We start from the raw sequence: 19,472 nt of genomic DNA on the forward strand, positions 1-19,472 counted from the left end.
CTCCGGTTCTCCTCTTTTATTTTCGATCGAAGACTTGTATTTTCCAACCTCATACTCTATGACTCATGTTCTATCTATTCTTTGAATGTTTTGTTATTATATATATATATATATATATATATATATATATATATATATATAAGAATATAATGTATATCTATGTTAAAGGGCATGTATAATCGTAAGCCAAATCATCAACTGATAAGCTGTCTGTAAGTTAATGATGAGTTTAGTTTTCGTCCAATAAATCTGAGAATTCATTGTCTTCGAAGTTTTTTACTCCTTCAAGCCATTCTTTGTCATATCATCACAATCACCAACTTTAAAACATTGAAACCAAACACAACAATTGGCGAAAGTGCATCATTATAAATTGATTTAATGTACTTCGAAAGTAGATTTCTTCAATCAAGAAGCAAAACTAAGGAATATCGAAAATACAATTTTGATCATTTCATGATTAGCATCTGTGTAGACTGGATAACTCTATAATACTAAATGGACAACTGTCATTTTACTTAGAAAAATATAAACGAATTTAACGGTTAGGATAGGTAATATAGATGAGATATCGCAGAACAAAATACATACAAGCACCTATTAATATTATTTTGTTTTCGTAGGAATTTTAAAAGTTTTTGAAATGTTAAATTAGAAATATTTTAAAGTGATTTATTATATAAATGACTAAAGGCAATAACTTTTGGTAAGAGATACTTTTATTTCTTTGTAAATAAAATACAAATATTTTGTACAAATCAGAGATGAGATTATTCCCAAAATGCACTTGAATTAGTTTTATGATCACGTATTGTTATTCAACGGCAATATACGTTGGGTTACGAACGACGAAGCTATTCAAAGAAGATATGAAGATATGGCGAATACAGTGGATTTGAGAAGCAGTGAAACCAGAATTACTGAACTATGTTTATGCTCGACGATATAATTGACAAAATCGGCGATATAACGGGAAAATAGTAGATGAATTGTACAAGTATTATGAGACCATAGACGATTTCATAGAAGGAATATTGTTAAAGTGATTTATTTGAAAATATGTTGCATCGAATTTAGAAATCGAACTATGAGAATGTATTAAAGACCACTGAAACAGAAGTGACATTACGATGAGAACAAAAAGCGAAATTAGATGTATATTTAAATGATGAGTCTTGAAGCTATAGAGGCAAGTGAAAATTAATGCAAAAGTCTGACGAACAATTCAAAATAGTGAATGTGAGTGATGTTTATTGACGGAGGTTCATCCTACATGCGAAAGGTGCTATAGTTGATGTGAATGTATGATAGTTTCAATGAATTAAGTTGAAAATTGGATTACCACGAGGACCATGTTGATGTCCTGAGGTCACGGAGATATTGGCGAGAGATATGCGGCGTTTGGGCAAGGAGCAATAACAACCGTGACGAGACTGTCTGCTTGTTATTTCAGCCTAGACATGTGACTTGCTTACTGAGGTTTTACATATGAAGACTTGGAGGACAATTATTAAAACCGATACTGTCTAGTGGTTGCACAAGTTGACATGTGGAAATATTTAGTACCCACAATGCCTGCTGGAAAATCAGAAGACATTGAGGCCTGGAAAATAACAGACGAGACCGAGGCTATTCGCATGTTATTTAAGCCAAGACGTGGTGATGTTGGTTATTTGAATTTGAAGAACAAACAATTAGGAGATACAAGAATTTGGAGATGATATATATTCATTATTCTTGATATTATTAATCGCTGTATTGTGACAACTGTTGATGCTAAGCCTGTGCTGACTGTCCAGTTTGATGTTTTACGAAAATCGAGAGAGACAGTGCTACGTTATATTTGCGGAGTTCGGAATAATCATTCAAGTTGATATTCCAAGGAAAAATGTAACGAGACTGATAATCGTTGTGTTGTTATCTTGCTTATTAAATTGTGAATACTGAATTCACATATAGTGTGTTAGAGTCGTTCGAAGAGTAACTTGTTGACTTTGTTTATAGACGAATAGTATTGTAATCGCCATTGTAGTAGCTTGTATGTTCTCAAGATAGCGACTATTACAATATTTGGTTGAATACTTGTATTTTATTCACCAAGTTTAAAGGCATTTCTTGCATTTTTTGAAAAATAAGAAAGGAAAGAATTTAATTTTACCCTTTTTAATGATTGCGAAAGTTTAGATAATCTAAATATGTAAACAATAAAAATTATAATCATTATAGTATTCTATCTAATAATAGAATGCTACTTGTCGATTATCTCCGATCTTACCCAAACTCAAATCCACGATGGAATAAGCGCATAATACATACAACAAAAGGGGTATACATATATATGCAAATAAAATGTAACTTAAAACTGGAACCTGATACTTTCCGATATCCCAATAAGGCCGCATCATAAGTGAAAACAATATGATAAAATAATAAACGTTCACAACGAAAAACGTGAACGTACCGGAGAGTCAGTCAGATAGACGAGAATGAAGAGGCTTTGTGAAACCGAAAACAACATTCCCACAGATAAGCGCATCAAACCATTACAGGTCACTCCAAGTACATTCCTCGTTCGTACACACAGGATTCGAAAGGCACCATAAGCCCATCGGATGGTTATCGTTCCATTATGTTATTCTTTTTACGACTCTCGTATTATACAGGATGCTGCGTCGTTAAACCACTCTAGATCCGTTGGTAATTACGGCATATTATTGCTTATTATTAGCATCGCGCTATAAGTGGGCACCGGGCGACTAGTTGCCGGTAAAAATGCTCTTTTTTCTTATAGGATAATGGCCGGTCTCGCCACAATTGAAGAGTGGAAGCCGCCGATTTTCACGGTTAGGTGATTATTTGCTTTTTTCCTCATTGATTTTTTCGTTCCTTAAAAATAACAATGAAGTGTAATCATTACCGGTTTATTTGTTCTATAACAGGTCAATTTAAAAGTCTCCAGCCTGACATATAGATGGCCCTACTAGAATTAAATCCATATGTGTTTTAGTTAGTCCTAACCCTCAAAGATGCTTGTATAAATTTGACGGATCATTAATTTGTGAATTAAAGCATTTGAGTGAAGCCACTTTTGTTATTGTGAAAAAAATGGATAAAAAGGAATTTCGCGTGTTGATAAAATATTGCTGTTCGAAGGGAAAATATACAGTTGAAGCAAAAACTTGGCTTGATGCCGAGTTTCCGGATACTGCTCCAGGAAAATCAACCATCAAGGATTGGTATGCTAAGTTTAGACGTGGTGAAATGAGCATCGAAGACGATGAATGCAGTGGACGCCCAAAAGAGGTTGTTACTGACGAAAACATTTAAAAAATCCACAAAATGATTTTGAATGACCGTAAATTGAAACTGAATGAAATAGCAGACACTCTAAAGACATCAACTGAACGTGTACATCATATCATTCACGAATATTTGGGTATGAGAAAGCTCTGTGCAAAGTGGGTGCCACGCCAGCTCACTTTTCACCAAAAACAACGATGTGTTTATGGTTCGGAGTAGTATTTGAAGATGATCATACGTAATAAACCCGAGTTTTGCGTCGACATGTGACAATGGATGAAACATGGCTCCATCATTTCTAACTACTAAATAATATTTTGGGTTGCACTAAATAATATGATCATGGCATGGCCATTAGGTGCTTTTAAAACATCTGCAATTATTCGGGTTTCCTTCAATAATGTTGGAAATGGAGACCTACTTTATAGCGGGTCAATTATGTTGAGGTCTGACTGTTGTGTTGGCCAGGGAAGATGCTTGATGATCTGAAATTCCTCAAACCAAGACTGAATCCTTTTGGCTATGTGTATGGGTGAATTATCATCTTGAAATATGGCGGTATTAGTTAAACTAGATAAATTAATTAATTTAAATAAACTCATATTTAATGTCATTTTTAATACTCTTAATTGTCTGGTGCATCCTCAACAGGATCATGCAATAAAAAAAATTAAGTATTTGATTTAGTGGATGAATTACTGGAAATGCAGAGGATTATTTTACATTATATTTTGATAACATCGGTAAAAATGGAAATTTTTTAATTAATATATTCTAGAGCTGATGACAAACATTTCATATTAACGTGTATACAGTTAAAGCAGCTCTTGATAATACATTATTGAAAGAAAAAGTGGTATTTCTATTTGTTATAGCAATTACACAATCTAACAATTACACATTATACAATATTTATTACAATATTACAAAAAATGTCTTGTAAGAATACAAAAAAATATTTTATATAGCTGATATTAAAAAACATACTTAGGTTATTATCCTAAACTTTTAGACCATTTAAATAGAAGGAACATATTTTTTTGCATACGAAATTCAAAAAAACATATTATTATAAGTAAAATTTCTGTTTTTTTTTAAGAATTGGCACTAATCGTGAAAAAACGAAGCCTTATATTTTAATCAAAATAATGTAAATCGCTAACCTGTATATTTTTCCATGTTCTTATCAACATAAGATTTCCATACCAGTTTACTATATCTTTTGAGGCTATTTACGTATATCCGTAATCATATACTGCTAAGAGAGGTCATCCCCATTCGCTGGAAATAAAATTAAATGACTCGTACTTATTATTTTATCTGAACATGACAATCAGAAAAGATAACTAAGCTGTGGGATCACATATCTCTGTAAAAAAAATAATCGAAAATATATTTAACATCAACAGTTACCAACTACTCTCATTCAAATAGAGACATTACACGATTGAACGTACAAATCTGACCCAGCTTAATGAACATCCATTTTCCAACAGCTAATGAAGCAATTATTCAGCCATAAATCTTGTATTACTGTTTTATCCCGCCAAAAAATCCGCCAATAATTATTTGCAATTATTTACAACTGCAATTTTAATTACATTCCCAATTAATTTCGAAATGAGCCAAAGCCTAAAAGCTCCTTAGTGATGACGATGAATAATTAGATAGCCAACGTACGAGGAAACTCATAAATATTCATTAGTTTTTATCGGTAATAAATTTTAAAAACGCCCATGAAAATGATAAATAATTAAATATGAAATTGTCATCGCTTTCAATTTGATAGAAGAGCGTAAGCTTTTTCAGGCATTTCGAAAATCATTACAGCACTTAAAATAGTACCATTGGTAACATGTCTCACTGTAAGTATGGTATAACAATGATGAACAATGTTTCCTGTGTTCATGGAAAATGTCAAATTAGATGCGTAGGTATTTCTTTCTTTCTGAGTTCATTTTACTGAAATATAAACAGTATGGTTAATTGGTACTTTACTGTTACATCTGCTTTTAATATTCCTTGTTACAGTTAAAAACGTCAGCTTTATAAAATATTTTTTTGTATTCTTACTAGACATTTTTTGTAATATTGTAATAAATATTGTATAATGTGTAATTGCTAGATTGTGTAATTGCTATAACAAATAGAAATACCACTTTTTCTTTCAATAATGTGTTATCAAGAGCTGCTTTAACTGTATACACGTTAATATGAAATGTATACACGTATACATGTTAATATGAAATAATAATCCTCTAAAGTCCTAGTAATTCATCCACTAAATCAAACACTTAATTTATTTTTTATTGCATGATCCTGTTGAGGATGCACCAGACAATTAAGAGTATTAAAAATGACATTCACTATGAGTTTACTTAAATTAATTAATTTAATTAGTTTAATAAATTTGGTGTAGGTGTATATAATTTTGATAAAATAATACAAATAAAAATACATAAAATACAAATAAAATAAGAAAATCGAGATATACCATCCTTCACTGGGATGAATTAGAATAGATTCCTGGAGCTCTGTTAAATAGGATTTAGAAAACATAATATAGTAATAGTAGCGGAATTATAAGGAGATATGTAAATAACATGAAGATGTAACAATGAAGAAATATTCATTGTATAATTATATGTAGTTCTTGATTGCAATTTTACCCCTTCTTCTTGGAGATTCTTACGTGGACTGAGTAACCTATAATGATTCCAATTCCAAAATACAGAAAGGGTTGTTCTTTGAATATATATATATATATATATATATATATATATATATATATATATATAAAGAACAACCCTTTCTGTATTTATGTAAGAGCTCATAAGTTGGATCTTTTGAAAAGAATGCACCTTATATAAACTTTAACATCCTGGAAAATAACTTTTAAAAACATTAAAATAAATTTTAATGTAATTGTTATAAAAATTATATTATAAAAGCAAATTTCGTTAAAATTGATTTCCAAAAAAAAACTAAACTAAATAATAGAACCAAAAACAATAAATATATTGATTAGTTGATTTATTTTCTTGTTGATGTTAACTGCTGTTGGGTACCCGCGATGGTACCGATCACGAGAACCCTAGACGTCGACTAAAAATATGTATTGATGGTGTGTTCAACAGCGTGGTGTAACATCTCCGACCGGGACTTGATTTATTAATAAATCTGTCCCTTGTTCTTGCTTTTGTACTTTCGACTCTACACGACTCTACTACGTTCCAGGTGAGATTAAAGATATTCTCTCTAGCCGGAAAACCATCAACGCAGGAGTTCCACAAGGCGGCCCTGGTACCCGCTCTATTTAACATTTTTCTTTCAGTTATCCCTAGGAGACCACAAGTTGAGGCAGCTTTTTACGCGGACGACATTGCTTACTTTGCTTTTTCAAGAGTAGCACCGCACATCTGAAGCAGACTCCAAAAACAACTCGATGAGATGGTCCAGTGGTTACATTTCTGGAGGTTGCAGGTCAACTCACAGAAAACCCGGACCATCTTCTTCCACAAGAAGCGTTTTGCACCGAGCATTTCGCTTCTTAAAATCGAGAACGCAGAAATCCCATGGTTAGAAAAAGCCACCTACCTCGGTCTTGTCTTCGATCGCAAATTTAGGTGGAATGCTCACATTCAAAAGTCCCTCCATAAAGGTCAAGGTATTGTTAATTTGCTGTTCCCGCTTATCGACCGGGCCAGCACACTTCCTCTCTTTATAAAATCTCTCCTGTACAAGATGCTGGTTCCATCAGTCGTTCTATACGGTTTTATACGGAGTGTCTATCCAAAATATGTCTCACCTAGCCAAGTGGAACGTCTTCAAGTCTTTCAAAACAAAATTCTCAGGAGAATAATCAATGCCCCCTGGTTCGTCAGGAACAATCAAATTCATAGAGAAACAGACGTCCCCCAAGTTCACAATTTTATATCCGAGGTTTACTCGAGATATTTCTCCGCTCTTCGTCTCTCGGACATTAGATGTATTACCGAGCTGGCCTACATTTTAGGCCAATAACTCATTCGGCTCTTCGTAGCCTTATTCTATTACAGCCGACACTACCCCGTCGTGCTCTAACTCCAAGTCATCTCGACCTTTTCCGGCGAGCGATTAACTCATGTACCGCAAACTGCGTGATGTGATAACGACGCCACGTCCTTGCCTGACCCTTGCCCTTGTGCTTCTTAACGGTATTACCGGTTACGGGAACTTCCTTACTAACAGTAAGAAGTAGGGTCAGTAGGAATGTAGGGTCATTGCATCAGCTGATAAGATGGGGTTTAATAGGTAGCCCAGAGGCGGTCTCCACATAACCAGTCCAACTCGCTTATTCCTGTGGGTCTTCCCGACCAGGTATCCGTAACAGCATTCCCCTACCCGGTTTCAAACCAAAATAAAAACTTTCGACTCATTGGTGGTTCTGAAGAACATCTGGAACATAGTTACCCTTTCTTTATATCTATGATCTATGATGTGTATTTTCTAATATTAATGCACGATAAGACAGTATGTATCAAATCATTTCTGCCAGTAATCAATCTAAGTAGGACCCAATGTCTTGTGGATTAGTCTTCAAGATGATTACTAGACACATCAAGCCATAAGTGCAGTCCAGATAAAACCCATTTAGTAAGAAGTGAACTAAAATATAACAGATAAAACTATCATTATAAGCGTTGATGATAACACCATATTTCTAGTTTAAATTAAAAAATTTCAAAATTATAATGATTTATTAATTGAATTATAATAACGAACCAATTTATAGCTAATTTAAGAACTTAAGTGGTATAAAGGATACAAAAAAACCAAGCTAAATATCTCCTATAGATGCGTATTATACTTAAATTGTCCCCTTTACATTAATGACATTTAATACCGGTTATTAAACTCCCGAAAAAATATATAATCACCAACCAATTGACGAAACCGAACAGGCCTTCCGATGGAAAACAGACGCAAATTGATGACAGACAGTCGGCTAATTCCTCGTAGGATCCGTTAACACCATTTAGTGTTTCGATCAAAACGTGTCTTCAGGGTCAGCTCGATCCAAATATTTACGACAACAAAGCTGTGATGTTTTTTTTTTAATTCCCACGATAGTGCACGCACACCATCTTAGATCTTTTCGGTCGTAAATATATAGAAAGAATGGTTTTAATAGTTTCTAACACCATAAGAGGTCGTAATGAATATATAATTTTAGATTACGTTCCATAGTTAATATTCATTGAATAATATATTAGGATCTCAACAATTGACCAGGTCCACAGAATAACAGATGTTATTGAAACAGCCTACGAAAGTCAAAAAGTATGCTCAGCTATATTCTTAGATATAGCATAAGCCTTCGATAAGGTTTGGCATGAAGGCCTTGTTCATAAACTACAGAAAATGCTACCAAAACAACACATCGAACTATTAAAATCATACATTACAACCAGAATATTTAGAGTCAAGCTATTCTACATATTGCTATTTAACCGACTTCGAAAAAGGAGAAAGTGTTCGGCTGTATTATATATTTTTAATGTATGTTCGGTGATTTCTATGTCAATTATGAACCTATTTTCAAAATTCTCTTTTTATTCGAAAAAGTGCACTTCCGAGGTGGACCCATTGGAACCAAGTCAGGATTTGTTGGGGGAAGGGGGGAAATCGATGGAGAACCTGAAATTTCAAAGGCACGTAAATGTTTTAACATTTTTATCTAAAATAATCAGATATTAGTGTTTAATGTTTCTGCTGAACTGATGTGACGAAAAATCGGTAGTAGTTCAGTGCAAAAGCTATTCAGTTTGCTTTTTAAGCACTAACCATATCATTTGAGAAGTTTTTATCTAAGATAAATCAGATATTTGGGTATAATGTTATTGCTGAGCTAATGTTATGGAAGATCAGAAGCCGTTCAGTGCAAAAGCTATTGGTTGCTTTCTAAGCACTAACCATAACCATTTCGTAACCGTGAACCGTTCACGCGCGGATGTCGCGGGTTTGATTCCCGGCGGGGACAACAAATTTTTGTTTTTGTTCTAGTTTGGTTCGAACATTTCCTAAATCCCTTAGGCTAGGTAGTGGAGCATTGGGGCCTGAATCGTTCATTATTTTTAATTATAGTATATTTATTCCTATTTTTACTCATACGGGCTGCACCTTTGCTTGGCCTACCCATTGCAAATACCTATTAAAATATCATATTTAACAACTTAATTAAAATAAACAAAAACCTTATTCAACCTGTCTACTACACGTATTTTATATTCTAATATATACGCACAATTTAGCTTAATACTTAACTAAACCTATTTAACTATTTACAATATTATTTTAATTACAACCAACTGATCACCTTTAAATCGGTGCCGAGTCCAAACAATACAAAAATAATAATATAATTTTGTGTATATCCCACAGTAAATCTGATAGAGGTATGTAAGTCATCTTTTCAATATAGCATAACGTCTCGTGTTTACGATATCAGTCATAAATGCTTCTTGAACAAGCTATCTAAATCTCAAGCATCAGCTTCTTTATTTTGGGATATATATAGTCTAGCCAAAGTAGCAGTGAACAGTGTTTGTTAGGTATTATTAAAATAAATGATACTTTACGACACTTTTGTTTCATTATTTTATTTTCATTAGAATGTTAGTTAAAAATCAAAGTTAAGTGCATTGAGGGACTTCAATTGAGATGAAGTGAATTCACTGCTATTTTGGTTAGATTATATTTTTGATAATCACAAACACTAAAAGTTGGCCAGTGGGAAAAACATTAGTCTAGAAGTGCAACTTGTGTTCACACTATTGACTGTTTTCAAAATCTGCTAAATTTTTAAATGTATAATGCTAAAATGTATATAATATATAATATAATGCAAAGTTTCAGTATAGAAGAACATAAATAAGACTGACATAAGATACAAGTTATGAATTTTTTGTTTCCATCAATGAGTTTTGACTTTTCAGCTTTATCTTAACACGTTATTTTTGTTGGGGGCTTACAAATACAGAAGTAACCATGATGCTCATATACGACAATAACATGAATGAACAGAAAATTATTTTTAACAACACAACATTCACTTTTTTAGGAATGTAATTAATATGTTTTTCCAAGAAAGAGGAACATTGAAGATCATTACGGTTTAACACTATATATAGCCTTGGTTTAAAGGACTTAAACAACCCCCCTTAAAGTGAATGATATACACGTGTCTAGCTTAACATTAATCAATTAACGTCAGCTTGTTGGCTGCTATTTTAAGTATTTGTTGCGTTTTTTTTATAATTAATTAAAACTTCGTTTAAAACGTTTTTTGGTTACTTGCACTATATGTTATTGTAAGCGTTAAAATTATTTTGTGCAAATTGCACTCTATTTGATATCGATTTTATGATCCTACTATATTTTTAGTAGTTCGTCCTTCGAGCGGCGGAATATTCTGATCGCTGTGAACATCCTCATATCTGACCTAGCACGATGAATTAATCGCGTTTCCCATTGTGCTATTTTTGGAAGGTCTGAAATCAGGAAATCCTATTAATTTCAAATGAATGGATTTAAATATTAATTATAGTTTTAGTTTAATTAAGTTCTAATAACATGATTTTTTTTGTTTCAGGTAAGACCCAAAGTATTTTAAGGAAATTAGAATAGCTGCTCTACTGTATGTAAGTCTTATTATCACATAGTGTTATACGTATAGTATTACATCTCTATGAATATAATACATGGGCTGAAAAGTCCCGGGCCTAACACATAGCGCTATTTTTTTTTCAAAACAATGGATTAAAAACAATTTCATGTTTTAATTCTACACACTGCTACTTGATGGGTTCAAGCGAAGCAATGGCTTAAACAGAGTTATAAGGACCCCGCTCCATCAAAAACAACAATAAAACGTTGGTTTTCTAACTTCAAACGTGGTCGTAGAGACATCGATGATGCAGAACGCAGTGGACGTCCAAGTTAGGTGATAACACCAGAAACATTAAAAAAAATCCACAAAATAGTTTTGAATAATCGAAAAGTGAAGTCACGTAAGTTAGCTAGCATCGTAGAGATATTAAAAGAACGTATTGGTTTTATACTGCATGAGCATTTAACTATAAAAAAGTTTTGTTCAAAGTGGGTTTGCCATTGTTGATCAAAAACAAGAACGTTTTGATGATTCTAATCAGTTTGGCCATGTTCAAACGTAACACGAAAGGCCCCGGAGAATTTTTGCGTCGATATGTGTCAATTGATGAAACATGGATCCGTCACTTCACTCCAGAATCAAGACGATCGTCATCTGAGTAGACAACAACAACAACTCGTATTGAAATGTTAGGACGGCGCTGGAATGAAACTAATTTTGAATAAAAAGACGCGTTTTCTTTGTTACGCCCGGGACTTTTCAGCCTATGTGTTAAATATTGCGTGCTTGCATTAGAACGAGTTTACTCCATTTTAAATACATCTAAATCATGTCGATGATTTAATACCATGACACCATAGCCTTTTCAGAATACTATAAAATATTAATAAGTAATATATAATATTCAAAGTAAAACGTGCTGTCTTTGACAGATCAGGCTATACTGAACCATAGAATAAATAGGCATAGAAGAAGTTGAACCCAAGCTTTACCCTTCGAAACCACCGAGTGTTGTGACTCCAGAGGGAACCACCATATGTGTAGCGGAAAATTTAAAAATATGATTTAATCAAACATTTCATTCATTCAAGACCTAAAATATAACATCATATCCTCTTTATTAAATATAAAAATACTTGTAAAATTGCTATTTGATATTGTAACGGCTTGTCTCAACCACCAAAATAAACAAGACTTAGTTCTGTCAGTTTTCGTCGTTTCAATACAATTCTTATGGAGATTCTAATCTAGACTAGACTTCTAATCTGCTGATTCCAATATTGAACTCATATGAACATATTTTCCTTTATAGAATAAGACAAAGGATCTGTTCATAAACACATGTATGTATTTCATTTAAATAATATACATCGAACATAATGAAACATTTACTTTTAAAATTAGAATTAGGCATTGCATCTTGACTATAAAATGCTTCTCCGCATTTGGATCTATAATCATTCGGTCCGAAAGAAACTCCTTTAAATTCATTTTTGTTTAGATCACAAATCACTTCTAGACTAGAACAGGATGTTTTGGAAAAAGTACATGCTTTTTTCTCATTTTAAAATAAACAAATCAATTATACTAAAATAAATATGACACATTATTACATATATTATGTTAAACAAGTTATACATACACATTTTGTTAATATTATACGCAAATATAGAACAAAAAAACCAGAGATGTCCTACAAAATTTCAAACCAAACCATAGAACAAAAACAATAAGTCTGTTAGTCCTCTGATGGTTACAAGCACACCCATAATATGGTTACAGTTACTCCCATTTGACTTTTCAGTCTTATTTTTATGCTCTTTAAATTGTGTCTTCCCGTAACATCATCAACATACGGCCTCCATGATGTTTACTACCTTAGCTCCTACCCTACGATATGGTACGTCTAAATAATATTGCCTACACTTTCTAAGCTCTAAAGCTTTTGAAAGTTTAAGAGAAACAAACATGTAAATAAACAAATTTTCTGCCTGTGCCCATTTTTCATAATACCCTTGACAGAAAAACGTCAAACATAAATCGGTTATCGTAATTAATTCAGTACCACCCAAACCGATCGTGCCGTTAAAACACACACTCTCTAATACTTCACGATAAGTCACAACCAAAACAAATTTTAACACCTAGTGCGGAGCTGTTCATCCTCTCGCTGCGTCATAATCGACGAATGGACGGACGGACGACGAACAATTAAAAACGCATTAAAACTAGTTAGAACTTCCTCTAAACCAGGCGATGGAAGCGCGCGAAGCCGTCAGAGAAAGACATAGTAGTACCCGAGACAAAGAACGAGCCTGAACCTAACGGTGTCGCTATTATGAAAGGTTTCCAGCCGTTTGCGACGTGGCCAGACGAGGTATCTGGTGTAGGGATGATTCGATACCAAGGAATATCGAACAAAATAAACAATATTTAATTATTATTTGCATATATACTCATAGAGGCGACAGTAAAAAGCCTATGTAATAAGCGTTGATTAGCTAGAACCGCACATGCGCATTTGTTCTAATCTAGCCTGACAGTTTTCACAACTACGCATCCTTTTCTATATACGTCTTGTTTACAAGAGTTGTGGTTAAAAGTCATTTAGGTCAATTTTGTATTTACATGTTGTTGAGGTCATATAATTATTTCATAGGCAAAATTAGCGGCCACGTTAAATAATTCAGCTGTTTTCGTTACAGAAGCTCCTGCTAACCGAGCACCTACAATTTCACCCATCACTTATTTTAACAATCGCTCAACAAAATGTATAAGACTTTGTGTTTGAAATATAACATACAAGACTTGACATCTAAACTGAGCAGTACATATGAGTAGAATAATTTATACGAAAGCAGTATTTTACATATTATTTGTCGATTGTTTGTATATAGGGCATACAAATACGGTTTGAGGGTTCTTTTAATAACTGAAGCTTCATGCAGAAAAATGGGTACCTAAAAGTTATTTTTAAAACAATTCTACGTAGGTTTTCACAAATTTTATAACATGTGTTCAACATTCTTATATTGCTAGTTTACTTGATCGTATATTTATTTATACTTCAATTCATAGCAATTTCCTCGTTTTTATACACTTTTTAAATTGTACTCCCAATGTAAATGTAATGTTGTAAATTCACCCCCAAAATAGATCTCGAAATCAAAGATGTAAACTCAAAACTCATAATAACTCGAATGTATAAAAAGTAAAAACAGGCTATGCTGATACATAATCACTAAATATTACTTGAAAGATCTCTTTGATAGAGGTTCACACTTCACGATATAACAGTCCGAAGCAAACATTTTCAAATTAATTCAGTATAAAACTTGAAATTTAATGTTCAGTATCCAAATTGCTTGATGCATAAATTATCTTATTTCTTTCATAACATTGTAACGTAACCTCTTTAAAAGAATCAAATTCTGCAATTATGTTCCAAAGTTTATTTTTTGTTTATGCAAGACTTAACAAATGCTAATGTATCCACCTTGACACATATCGAATTTTACATCTGTCAATAATAGCCTACAGATTATCGGGGACAATATTTAGTTTAGTTCTTGTTCTTCGTATTAAAAATATATGGGTCTGTGTCTGTCCAGATCTCTAGACTATCCAACGTATCCCTTAATAATAATATATTAAAATAATGATATTTACTTTTAATTATATTCTATCCCCACTCAACCAGTCATTATCTACAGTGATCATTACAGCCTGTGCATTATTCTTCTACAAATTCTGTTTGAACTGGTAAATAGGGCTTTTTCCAAATATGGCGAGGAGGGTATATTATAATGGTTTGAACATATCTGTCGAATGAAAAATTAACGATTTCCTTATAGAATTATGTGGTGAATTCTACCTTTTGGATGGGCACTTCGAGCAGCTTCTAACTCTCTGAACGAAACGAAAACAAGTGATAATCAACAGTGATGAGATTTAAGGAAGTGTATCTAAAATCCTGCGGTATTAAGCAAGCTATAAAATAGAGCATTCCTAGAATTCTCCTGAGCGCCGACTAGTAATTGATAACTATGTACAGATTGCTATTGATACCTCTGAATTGACCATTTCTATGTATTAGATGGAAATGCAACTTCGCCTGCCATATTCTCCAGATTTTATTTTTTGTGAATACATTTTTTTACAAACATGGTTGCTAATACGATATCCTGAACTTAATATTGGATATTTTGATTAAAATATTGATTTGGTGTTCCATCATTCCATATCCATCCAACAAATAAGTAGAATAAATATCGAAATAACGCTTCCAATACAACAATATTCGGTATCGAAAGACACGTATCGATACTCGTATTCACTAGAATCGAATCCTCCTTACGGGCCAGGCCCCAGGTCGTATGCCGACGTCGAACTCCCGACGACGTTGATTAATAAGTCGAAGACGAGCGGCACCGATGCAGATGGTGAATCGCAGTTGTTTATGAGCCGCGAAGTCCACCTGTTATCGTGGCGATGGTCACCCGGTCGGAAAATCGACCGAGCCGTCTTTTGTTTTGTGACTAATTGCGGTCGATGCGATGATGTTCCTCCATAATCTGCGTTAATGATTCACTCGCGAACTTAATTGACATATCGCGAATTAATTTCTTATGTTTGCACGTTGATATTTTAATTATCGTCATTAGTTTCGTCGAAATGGTTCATGTTCGATTATTATCTTAATAATTTACGATGAGGATTCGAATAAAGTTGAAAATGGCCTATAATTATCGTCGTACATGCACTAAAAATAAATACTTGTTTTATTTTAATAATTGTTATATATATTATTGCATATCTAAATAAGTTGACATTGAGGGTCTATTAGAAAGCAGACCACCCCGTCTCACTCGTTTACTACCCAAGTAGTTTTAGAAATAGATAGCCGGATAGTTAAGGTCGTATTACATAACACCTCCATCATAAAGAAACTGCCACAGGAATGTATATGGTCGTTATTCTCTCTGGACAGCGTATAGTTATTGTAAATTATATTTCAATATAGCCTGTACCGGCAATTTTCCTTCGAAGATCTTCGAAATGACAGTTTTTATGAACGTCTACGACTAAGAAACTGAGCTACTGCATTTGGGGGTCTTGAATTGCAAGCTTCTGTTCAAATTCCAGTAGACTATATTAATTCACAGGAACTTCAGGCCTCCTTTGGTCGCCTTACACCTTCAACTGTGACGCATGTCTCGGAAATCCACGGAATATGTTTTCCAAAGCTTAAATATTTCTTACCTGAAATATTTTATGGCTAGCGGTCGTTGAGCATCTTCAATGCACCGTTTGTGGTCTTATAGCTTCAGCTGCAATACTTTTGCCGGACCTCCAGTTAACTACACCAAGGAACGATTCGAGTAACTGCGAAACGATTGCCAATCCAAACTGGTTGACCTACCGTCTTTTCTTGATAATTAATTTAATTCCGGTTAATTGAATGAATCCTACCGAGAGCGCCAGTTATAAAATGTAAAAGAGTGTACAAAAGAGATACTATTATTTTACTTGAAAAAATACAGTTTTATATAACGGATGGCTGAGGTGATTGGTTAAACGGCGATCTAAAGCAACACTGAAAGTCTATTAGATAAAATACCAACCCATCTCACTCGTTTACCATTCACGTAGAAACAGATTTCCAGATAGTCAGGGTTATATGACATAACACATGTATATAACTTATGAAATGTAAAGGTTTTAAAACAACAAAAAAATCCTTCGAATCCACAGTATTTAAATGGAATTTTCTACGTTACTATGGATAAAAATTGGCTTCCTAAATTATGAGTATATATGTCTTTGAACCAGAACTAAAGAATAAGAAATGAACCCACTTCCAACCAAACCAGTTTAAAAATGAATCCAGAAAATATGCAGCGACATTTAGTTTTATGAAGTGAATGAGAAAGTTTTGTTAGCCGATTACCATTAAACTCGTTAAATAATAAATCCAGATTACAATTGAAACTATCACTGAAAGTCATCACTAGTAATTCGTAAATTGTAGAATTACTAGAATCAGTGTATTGAAACGCAAGAAAGTTGTACTGAAAATAGTCATGTTACAAAGTCCATTTTTAACATTTCGATAATTTGATTTGATATTCAGTAATAACGGTTTCGGTAATTTTGCTATTAGTATTTCAAAAGCAAACTTTCCAATGAATATAGGCTCTTAGACCAAAAATTATTTAGTTGTTAACTAGCTATATCATAACAATTCTGATCATACCATCATTCTGAAGAACTAGTTCTGGCAGTTGCTGCAAGAAACGTTTCAAAAATCCGAGTTCAACCAACTTCAAATTGTTTTACATGATCGTAAACCGAATTTCAACAAGATCTAAGATCTAGTACCTGACTACTTACGAAGTAAAAAAGTTCGTAAAAAGTAAAATATATGTCTCATCAAAATAAAAAGAACAGTTAACTTTTTCGTTCAAGATGATCTTTTTCTCATAAAACAGACGGTCCAGTACAATATTTAGGAGATTTAAATTTATGTTTTCCATAATAAGTCATTTACTTCCGTAAATATTCTTATTTTCTTATATATTCAACAATTTATATTATTTTGATATATTTAAAAAAGTTTGTAAGATTTAGTAAAATTTAAAGTCACTATTTCTTTACAGGATATTAGTTATAATTTCTTCTTGGAGTTGGAATTTCTTGGAATTTCATCTTTTTAGACCACAATTTAACACTATATTGATTAACACTTTACACTAGTGCGTGAATTTAGTGAATTTTAGTACATTTTTTGCATTTTTTTTTTGAAAATTGCACTTCTTTGTTTAATATGAGGAATATTTGTAATTGGTGATATTCTTGGATTATCGGTCTTTATTAGCTGCTTGTAATTTGTCCCAAAGCCAATGCTGTTAATGGCAAAATAAAATCATATAATTGCTTCCAATAATTGACCAAGTTCATAAAATATTAGTGCTGTATCTTTTTTAATAAGTTAGTCATACTTTTTGACATTAAGAGTTAATATATAGGTGTCAATAGTATTTGAAACTATCTAGATTTTCAGAATCAAATTATTGCCCTCACAAAAGAATACCTATCGCTAGAAAAGTCTCCTTGGACTCATTAAAGTTTCGTGAAAGATTATTAACTTTTTAGAGAATTCTTCCCAGATATTTCGCACTATGTAAATATGATTGCTTATTTTTTTATCATACATTTCTACCTCATGTAAAAAGAAAATATTTTTTGACATGGCCTATAAAATAGTTTTAAATGATTTTTTAATTTTAAGCTTGTATGACTCAATTGTAATCTCATGACTTTAGTTCATACCGTACAAAGTATTTAAGCTTTTGGATAATTTATATGTTCTTCATGCGATTGAAAATTGTTTCTTGTATTACTACAAGCAATTTTGAATATTTCTCTTGCCTTTTACATGGATTATCATCGAATAATCCCTTCAAATGCTCGTCTTCATTTTTTTGCAGTCTAGAACGCTCTTTGTCTTTATCTTAAAAATCACTACTTTTAAGACGTCTAAACCAGTATTCATATGCTGAAAATAATGGAGCACATATGCCATAAACTTCACATAGCATTTGACTACCTTTCTTCAATTTGAATTTTACGTAGGTTTTCACGAATTTTATAAGATGGGTTCAACATTCTTATATTGCTAGTTTACTTGATCGCATATTTATTGATACTTAAATTCATAGCAATTTCATCGTTTTTATTCACTTTCTAAATTGTAATACATTTTCTGCCTTTAGAACCAAAGTCACCCTCAAAATGGATCTCGTTAAATCAAAGAAGGTGAAGGTGAATTAGGTGAAGAAAGACAGTCAAATACTAAGATTCACATAGTATTCGACCACCTTTCGTCAATTTGACGGAAACATAGTAAGACTTTCATTAGACATTCAGATATTTTCAACATACTGAAAAAATGTGTGGTTCAGACTTCGGCGAAATAACGTATAGTGAAAAGTGAAGCCTGTCAGTGAGGCTTCAACATGAAGTTGGTTAAAAAGGTACTCGAAGCGGTTTAATTCACACAATACCACCATCTGTGGTAAGTCCTTTAAAATTTATAAACCTGATATATATTTATATTACCGTCAAATTTGCAATTGAAGACATTTTTGTTTGCATTGTTTATTTTAAAAGCAAATAAAATAGGAATATACTCTTTCTAACATTTTATTCGGTAATTTGTTGCAATTTTGAATTTTCTCGTTGCTGTTATCCACCTTTGGCATGAGTTGAAACCAAACCAAACTGAGTTAACCATTCAGAAAACTGTCCAATCCGTTTTTTTTTTCAACACGAACTGTTATCTTTCTAATGCTGTCTAGTGTAATTCGATCGGATACTTAGTAATAAATGAACTATATTATCAATTATAATATATACATGTATAATGGATCATATTCAATTAAATTCAAATGTTATGCGACTTGGTCATACACTCCATAATAATGTTTGTGCCATTCGGTGTCGTTGCACTGAAACGTTT

The 19,472-nt window shown here is 32.8% G+C and overlaps 1 protein-coding gene across 9 annotated transcripts in view; it reads left to right on the forward strand.

The window, feature by feature from the left end:
* The window catches only part of rols (zinc-RING finger and ankyrin repeat domain-containing protein rolling pebbles), a 394,615-nt gene that overhangs the window by 250,430 nt on the left and 124,713 nt on the right, over window positions 1-19,472 (forward strand). Inside the window, exon 2 of one of the 9 annotated variants that reach the window (XM_076395802.1) lies at window positions 10,934-10,982. The exons of the other annotated variants lie outside the window; for them this stretch is intronic. The gene's annotated coding sequence lies outside the window, so the exon portion shown is untranslated. The remainder of the gene's footprint in view (window positions 1-10,933; window positions 10,983-19,472) is intronic. 9 annotated transcript variants of the gene reach the window in all.

The sequence above is a fragment of the Rhynchophorus ferrugineus genome, unplaced genomic scaffold (assembly GCF_030347505.1).
Source record: "Rhynchophorus ferrugineus isolate W39M unplaced genomic scaffold, kcgeb_rfMv2 rfM1, whole genome shotgun sequence".
Classification (NCBI taxonomy): domain Eukaryota; kingdom Metazoa; phylum Arthropoda; class Insecta; order Coleoptera; family Curculionidae; genus Rhynchophorus; species Rhynchophorus ferrugineus.